This window comes from Elephantulus edwardii, unplaced genomic scaffold, assembly GCF_000299155.1.
Source record: "Elephantulus edwardii isolate Elephantulus edwardi_28Jun2011 unplaced genomic scaffold, EleEdw1.0 scaffold00374, whole genome shotgun sequence".
Lineage (NCBI taxonomy): Eukaryota > Metazoa > Chordata > Mammalia > Macroscelidea > Macroscelididae > Elephantulus > Elephantulus edwardii.
In genome coordinates this window covers 1,191,480-1,199,740 of record NW_006400124.1, presented here as the reverse complement: position 1 = coordinate 1,199,740, position 8,261 = coordinate 1,191,480, and positions in this window count along the sequence as shown.

Genomic DNA, 8,261 nt, shown 5'->3' with positions numbered 1-8,261 from the left:
GGAGGAGGAGGAGGAGCAGCTGGTCACCAAGGACCACAAGCTGAGTCAATTTCCTCCAGAACAGGGAAACCTATAGAGTGATTAGTGGCTGCCTGGGGCTTAGGGCAGTGGAGAGTGGGCAGAGGCTGCTGGAGGGTCTGCATTTCCTTTGGGGCTGATGAAAATGTTCTAGAATTTGACTGGGGATGTTTGTACAACCTGGTGAATGAACTTAATACCTTCAATTGTATGCTATAAAGGGGTAACTTTTGGATGAGTAGGGGGGACTCACTGTCTCTACAGCCTGCCAGAGGGCGACTGTGAGCATGGGAAGGAGGATGGGTGACAGCCCTTAAAAAAATTACAGTTTAAAATGTAATTTGTTTCTAAAATGACAACCCACTCCCAAACTTTGCTGCCAGCTCTGTGTGAGGTGCTATATCCTCTCCTGTTTCTCACCATCTCTTTGACGACTAGAAGCTCCAGGAGGACAGAGCTGGGGTGGTTTCTGTCTTAGTTCTGTTTCTGGTGTGGGAGAGCACTGGACATGCAGGAGGTGCTCAGTACATACTTCTTGGTCGAATGAATGAATGAATGCATGCCTTTTGCTTGTCCATCAGTCAAACCGGACCCACCAGTGATTGTCCGTGTGAGCCCTGTCTCTGAGAATCATCTGGAGGTGCAGTGGTATACGCCTTGGTCTTGGCCCTATCCTGATAAGTATAGACTCAAATACCAGCTTCGCTACAAGCCCTGCAAATCTAAGTGCTTCCGGCAGGTGAGGAGCACGAGAGGGAGGGCAGAAAGGGGCCTGGAGTGGTACCGGGTATGGCCACCCTGGTAGATGGGACACCACATGCAAACGGTGGAGGGTCAGCAGGGCTTTTGCACACCTTGGGTGACTGGTGTGTAATATAAAGGTAGTCAGCAATTTCACCCCCGGCAGTCCATCCACGAGATGAAAATGCACCCCCACACATCAGTGTGCCCTGCAGCTGTCTTTATGAGAGCCAAGAGGAGGAAGTGCCCATGGTCCATCAGCAGGCGGTCTGTCTGCACTGAAGCACGAAGTCCTCTTTGTTGCAATTCTTCATGCCACCAGGATGGTGTCAGCTCATCATGTGTGTGCCCTCCCTGTGCCGCCCTCACTGGCATCACTGTGCTTGAACCCACTGCTCAGTCACGGAGTCGTTCACATCACTGCAGCTCTTTCTCTTTCTCTTTCTCTTTCTCTGTCTCTGTCTCTGCCTCTGCCTCTGTCTCTGTCTCTTTCTCTTTCTCTTTCTCTTCCTCTTTCTGGTGTTACTGTCAGAGATTGGCTCTGACCCTGGCCCTGTCCAGGTCTGCACCCTCTTTACACCCTGCTCTTCACCCCCATCCTGGAAGTCACCTTGCCCACTCATCTCTTTCAGTGACTCCAGTCTCACTGACTGACTTTACTTCATCGAGTATGAAATCTTCCTCCAGGCCTAGCCCTTCCCCCCTTCCCCAAAACATCCTCAAAGTAATTCTACTCCAAGGGGTGTGCTCAGAATAACCGAAGGACTCACACACACACATGCGTGTTCAGAAGAGCATGAGTCATGGTGGCTAACAGGTGGAAACAACCTGCTGTTCATTCAGCGGACAGTGGTTTTATACAGCGCACTCCATTTATACAGAGGATTGCTATTCCGCCATGAAAAGAAATGACGTCCTGATTTATGCTGGGGCCTGAGACATGATGCTAAGTGAAAGCAGTCAGACACAGAAGATCGATGGCATGCTGTAAAAATCCATTTATGTGAAATATCCAGAGTATGTAAGCACATAGAGACATGAGACAGATTAAAGGGATAGAGCACAAGGATGTTACTTTGAGGACTAAGGTGGGCTGGACACAAGCCATGGGACTTCAGTTGCCCCCTATGCATGGGCAAGCTGGACAATGAAATAGGAAGACTAAAGAATCTACACCTTTGAGCTGGAGTGCTGGCGAAGAATATTGAACACATTGTTGGGGTGACCAAAGCATGAACACGTCTGTCTCGAGATAAGTACAGCTCGAATTTTCCTTAGAAGAAAAGGATGGTGAGATTTCATCTCACACACTTCAGGCATGGTATCATGAAGGGCCATTCCCTGGGGAAACACATCATGTGTGAAATGAAGAAGACCCTCATTGACATGGATTGACACAGTGGGTGCAGCAGTGGGATCAAGTACAGCTGAGATGTGCGGGTGAAAGCAGATACTGGAAGGTAAATAGGTTAGGAAGGGAGGGGCTCAAGGGTAATGTGTGTGTGTGTGTGTGTGTGTGTGTGTGTGCGTGTGTGTGTGTGTGTGTGTTTGTTTTAATACTGGTTGGAATGAGGCCAGATCCCATAGAGGGGAGGACAGAAGGCTGCCTCATGCTCTGCTGTTCAAGTCACCCATTCCCTCTCTGTTCTCAGGCGGGCCCCACTGATCAAACCAGCTTAATTATCAAGGCAGCACACCAGAAGTGCAAGTACTGCTTCCAGGTCAACGCTCAGCATTTTATGGGCTATGGAGAGCCAAGTGACTGGAGTATTCCTACCGTTTTCCCCATCACTTCATCCAAGTAGTGGTGTCCTTCCTCGCAGCAGCCCCGCAGAGGTGCTCATGAGAGCACGCTGGCCTGAATTCAAGTCCCTGACTTTGCTGCTGTGTTGCTGGGCTACCTCAGACCAGTGACTTTAACCTATCTGAGCCTCAGTTTTCTGTTCTATGTGATGGGGATGTTTTTCCACTTTGTCCCAAAATATTGGGAAGTGAAATGTGAATGTGAGAATCTATGTCACTTTATTAAAAAAATGTTATTGAAATCCAGAGTCTTTCTACTTTGATTCAGTGGATATGAATGAGAATCTATTGGTCTTTCAGACCTGGGCTCCGTCCTCTGGAAGCTGAGATGACAGGGACAAACAAGAGAAAGACACAACCAATTGCTGTTCTCCTCTGGTTAATGCTCACCATGGGGGCTGGGGAGGGAGATTTAAGGCTGGGGAAGCTGGACTTGGAAGGTTTCTCTGAGGAGAACGTGGAGCAGCAAGGCCTTGAAGATCAGAGAATATCCAAGGGCTTGTCTCCATTTCATTTATGTCCAACTCAAAAATAGGCCAAACCGAAGTCTCCATCTTGACCAGTAGAATAATGTCCCTCAAAGATGTCCTAGTCATAATCCACAGAATCTGCATGAGAGGCAAAAGGGACTCTCCTAATGTGATTAAAACGAGGTTCTCGGTACAGGGGATTACTCTGGATTATCAAGTGATACAATCAGAAGGGCTCCCATAATAGGAAGACATTTTGTCATAGATTGAATTATATCCCCCCAAATACATATCAACGTGGATGGACTGTGATTTCCGGTGGTGAAGCAGCTAAGCAATGATGATGAAATAATATAATAATAAAATAATGATGATCTCTTTTGATGAGGTGATTGGATCCCCAGTGTAAGAGGACTGGGGCGAGTTGCAGCCCCCTCACTCTGGTCATAGCCTTTTAATGGGCATTTCCCTGGATGTGATCTGTGTTACCTCTTATTTAACCAGAGATTAAAGGAGAGGGAAGAGTGCACAAAAGGAGGGCCCACCAGAAAGAAGAGCTGGGAGCAGAGTGCAATTTAGACCAAGAGATCCTGTGCTGAGAACCTTCTAAACCCAGGGAAACACTGATATCATGTTGCACAGATCTGCAAGGAATGCTGAGCCTATATATGTTTAAAAGTGACAAGGACTTCCCCTACGGCTGCTGGAGAGAGAAAAAGCCTTCTCTTGAGTAAGTGCCCTGGATACAGTGTGAGTCAGAGCAGGAAATGTGAGCTAGGACTCAGAGCCAAAAACCGTGTAGAAGCATAAGCCAAGGAAATCAGGAGCTCTCTAGACAGGAAACAATACAAGGACTTTTATCCACCCTGCAGCCACTAAAAGAATAAAGCTCCAGCTACCTATTTCAGGCTTCTGACCTCTGAGTTTATAAGATGGAAATTTTGTTTTCTGTGAAGCCACTACATTTTTGGTGATTTGTTAGTGTAGCAGTTGGCAGCTCATACTGTGTAACACAGGAGCCTACCCAGCACTTCCTGTACATCGGCTTCATTTATTATCTAGAGCATTTAGGTATTGTTGTGTTGTCATTTGATAGTGTGCCAATTTCAACTCATAATATTCCATTTGACACAGATTTTCTTAGCTACATTTAATGTATTCACTAGAAATATCTTTTGTAATGATACAGATGGCTAATTTATACATGGATGTTGCTGGGTGGAATACACAGAAATGAAGCACATTACTTCTTTGGAAAGAGATGATGGAGAAAAGATCCTGTAAGAAGGATCATCAGAATGTTCTTTAGGAAGAAGGGTCATGAGACTTCATCTCATGGACGTTTGGACACCTGATCAGGAGGGACCTGTGCGTAGAGAAAGACATAGTGCTTGGTTATGCAGAGGAAGATGCTCAGAGAGGCAGAGCGATGCAGTCGGTGCAATGATGGGGTAGAACAGCAACAGCTGTGAGGACGGCGCAGGACCAGCCAGCACAGCACTGTGATGCACATAAAGAGTGTAAACTGACTCAGTGGAACCTAAGAACAAAGGTTGTTACAGAAGCGCATCTCCAGGTCATTCTCCCTCAGAACAGTTAACCTTTTGGTTGGATCACCATACTATTTACTATCCCCTGAAAAGATCCTAACAAGACCTGGTGGTGTAATGCCACAATGTAGAGCTATTAATAAAAAAAAAAAAAGACAGTGGTTTGATACCACTAGCTGCTCCTTGGGAGAATGAGGGGGCAGATTCCTCCTAATAATGTGCCCAGAGAGACAAAGTTCCACCATCCTTGCCTCGAAGGGATACCCTGCTTGCCCTTTCTCCAAAACATGTTTGTCCTTTTGGCAATCCCTGGGATATTCAGAGCTCTTCTCCAACATCACAATGCAAAAATATAGATTTCTTCATTATCTTTATTAGTTTTTTAAATTTTCATATGCAAATAGCAAATAACGAAAAAGATAATGGTTTAATCAAGTGCACCCCAGTCTTTAAACTGTCATAGTTACTCCTTAACACCTTATTCTGTATCACAAGATCATATCAAAGGCCTCTGATGCATCCTTTCCAATGCAGCATGATTTTTGATTTCTTGACTGTTGGTACCAACGGTGTTGGTTTTATCCCATTTGCTTTAAAAACAATGTAGTCTAAAAGGAGATATCAGATAAATTAGAAGGAAAAAACCTCTTCAGATGAAGGTGATAGGGAATCTGATTCAAAGGAGGATGAATTTCCTCAGCCTCCAACTCCAGAGGAATCGAGCAATATCATTCAAGAGAACCGTCCTTTTGAGGAATAATGCCCATTAGTTTTAGAACTTTCTAGTAAAATGGACAAAGTAGGTTTTCATAATGAAATCTATTACCAAAATAGAAATACAGCACCATCAGCAGCAACAGTTCCAGAATCTTTGTTATTTAATTGGATGAATTATGCTCCGTTGGGAGTAACTACTTTTAAGAAGCTTTTAACAGCTATGTCTATGGCTTTGCAAGAAGCAAAGTAAGATGATTTATCTAATTGGGGAAAGGGGGTTTCTGCATTTCCAGTAACAATTCGCAATATAACTCTTGATGAAGTTTTCCTCCACGGGTATCAATTGTGTCAACCTTAGTCCTTATCTTATAAGATTATTAGAGAATTAAAGCAAGCCACAGTTTCTTATGGCATGCATTCTACCTATGTAAAGGGAATATTACAAGGATTATGTACAGAATTTAGATTGATTCCTTATTATTAGGAGTCCATGGTCAGGACAGTTTTAGAATCTGGGGCATATTTACAGTTTAGAACTTGGTGGGCTGATGAAGCTACAAATAGGGAAAGGCTAAGTTTATCTAGATGCCCCTCTTAATGTTCCTGATGATAGTTTTCTGGGGAGAGGTCAAGGGCTTGGAGTGCAAGCTCAGGTACAATATGATGATGCTGTGGTGTGGAAGAAAGACTTTGCTGCAGGCAAGTATGGGATAAAGTAGAATTTCAGGAAAGGGAGATTAATCCTTCAACACAACAACACAATCTGAAAATTTAAAATATAGTGATTTTCTAGCCAGATTAAAGAATGCTATTAATAGAAAAGTATATAAACCTGAGGTTCCTGATTTTTTGTTAAAACTTTAGCATATGACAACACTAAGTCAGAATGTCAAAATGCAATTAAATGCATTGAAATTTCAGAGTAGTTACTGTCAAGCCAATTTATTAGCAGCCTCTTTAAAAAGAACTCTACATTTGTTGCAAATCAAAAGTTACAACTGTGGAAAATTAGGACATTTGAAAAAAGAAAGACTTAAAAAGAGGAGAATGAACAATAAAAGAGGAGAATGAAAACGTAAAGAAAAGATTCGCGTGACAGGCCTTTGTAAAAAAATGTGGAGGGTGTCATTGAATGCGGATCTGTATTTGACAAGTGGGGAGCAACATTACAAATTCCTCCTGTATCAGCTCAGGCAAAAAGTATGATGCTGAATATGAGTTACATTCCAGGCAAAGGATTAAGAAAAAAGAAACAGAGGATTGTTGTAAAGAATGTAAATTTAATCTTTCAAGAAGAGGATTAGGATATTAGGAGCAATCAATGCTGATTGGGTATCTGAAGGCTCAACATTGCACCTGCAGGCTTGGTTCTTCTGGGGGAGAGGAAGGGACATGAGGGCGGGACTGCTGGGCTTTTTGAAAAGCATAGCTGAGTATGACAACATTCCTCCTTGGGAATTCCTCCATGAAATTCATTGCCATGTATTACGGTCTCTTGTCATTGTTTTGTGCCATCGAGTTGCCTGCGACCCATAGGAAACCAATGTATACAAGAGTCCTCAAACCTGCTCTATTCTGTGGCAATCTCATTATTTCTGACACTCCTATCCCCACTGTCCCAGTTAGTAAATCAATCCATCTCATCAAGGGTCTTCCTCTCTTCCTCTGTCCCTCCACCCACCCAAGCATGACGTCCCTCTCCAAGAACTGGTTCCTCCTTGCAACACGTACAAAGCATAGCAGACGAAGCTTCAGAATTCTTGCCTAAGAGGAGATGCCTGAATTACTTTTTCTATGAAGGAATTTTTTGTTCTCCTGGCAGTTCACAGTATATTCAATACTCTTCTTTAGCACCACAGCTCAAAGGCATCTCTTTTCTTTTTATCACCTGCAGTCACTGTCCAGATTTCTGATGCATAGAAATTAATTGCAAAGATGATGGGCTACACAGAGTGGAAAAGGGGTCGTGGGGACATAGGGTCATGAAGAGACTGATATTCTTTCTCCTGAGGAGCAGCTGGTGAGTCAAAAGGCTGATCTTAGGAACACAACTAATGAAACATTGAACCATCAGAGTTAGCAGCTCATTTTCCAAATGGCTAAACTGATGGTCAAGGAGCCACAGAGGGGAACAGGGTGGCAGGAACTTGATCCGGGGGAACACAGGTGGGTGTATCTTGATCTTGTCAGTTTTGTGTTGCTGCACATGACTGGGTTTCTACTTTAAAATGAGTGCCTACAGTGAAAACATGACTGAGTCAGGGTGCCCTCACTGGGAAGTGAACCTGGGTCTCAGAATTTCGTGCCCATGCTATGTTGTCGTCATCATATTGTCAAGTCAGAACTGACCTATATCGGACCCTAGTGAGTTTCAGAGACAGAAAAATCACTCGGGAAGTGACGGTCCATCATTCTCCAGCAGAGTAGCTGTTGGAATTGAGCTATATGCCTTCTGGTTTGGAACTACATACCTTTGGGTTTGCAGTGCAGCTTCTTACCACTAGGCCACAGTGATCCCCTGTGGCAGAGGGGAACCCCATTACAGAATCTTGTAGACTAACCACTGAGAAGGATGGTCCAGGCCAGCCTGGGTTCAGGGTCCACAGGGTCACTGTCAGAGTTGCCTAGGGGGCACCACTGTGGGAGCAGATGGGCAGGCCTTTCTCCTGTGGGGTCACTGGGTGGATTCGTTTCCCATCCTTTGCTTAGCAGACAATAACATCACCTTGGCACCACCATAAGGGGTCCTGTCCCGTCCATAAGTGTATCCACATCTGTATCTATGGTGACAGTCTAAGGCTGTTGGTGTTAATGGGGAGAAAACAGCCTCATTTCCCCACGGAGCAGCTGGTGGAGTGGAACTGCCAGCTTCAGGTCAGCAGTCCGGTCTGCTCATCCTGTATTTCACCTGATTCTGTCATTCTATGTGTTTTTGTCTGTCATGGCCCCTGTCTATGCCTTT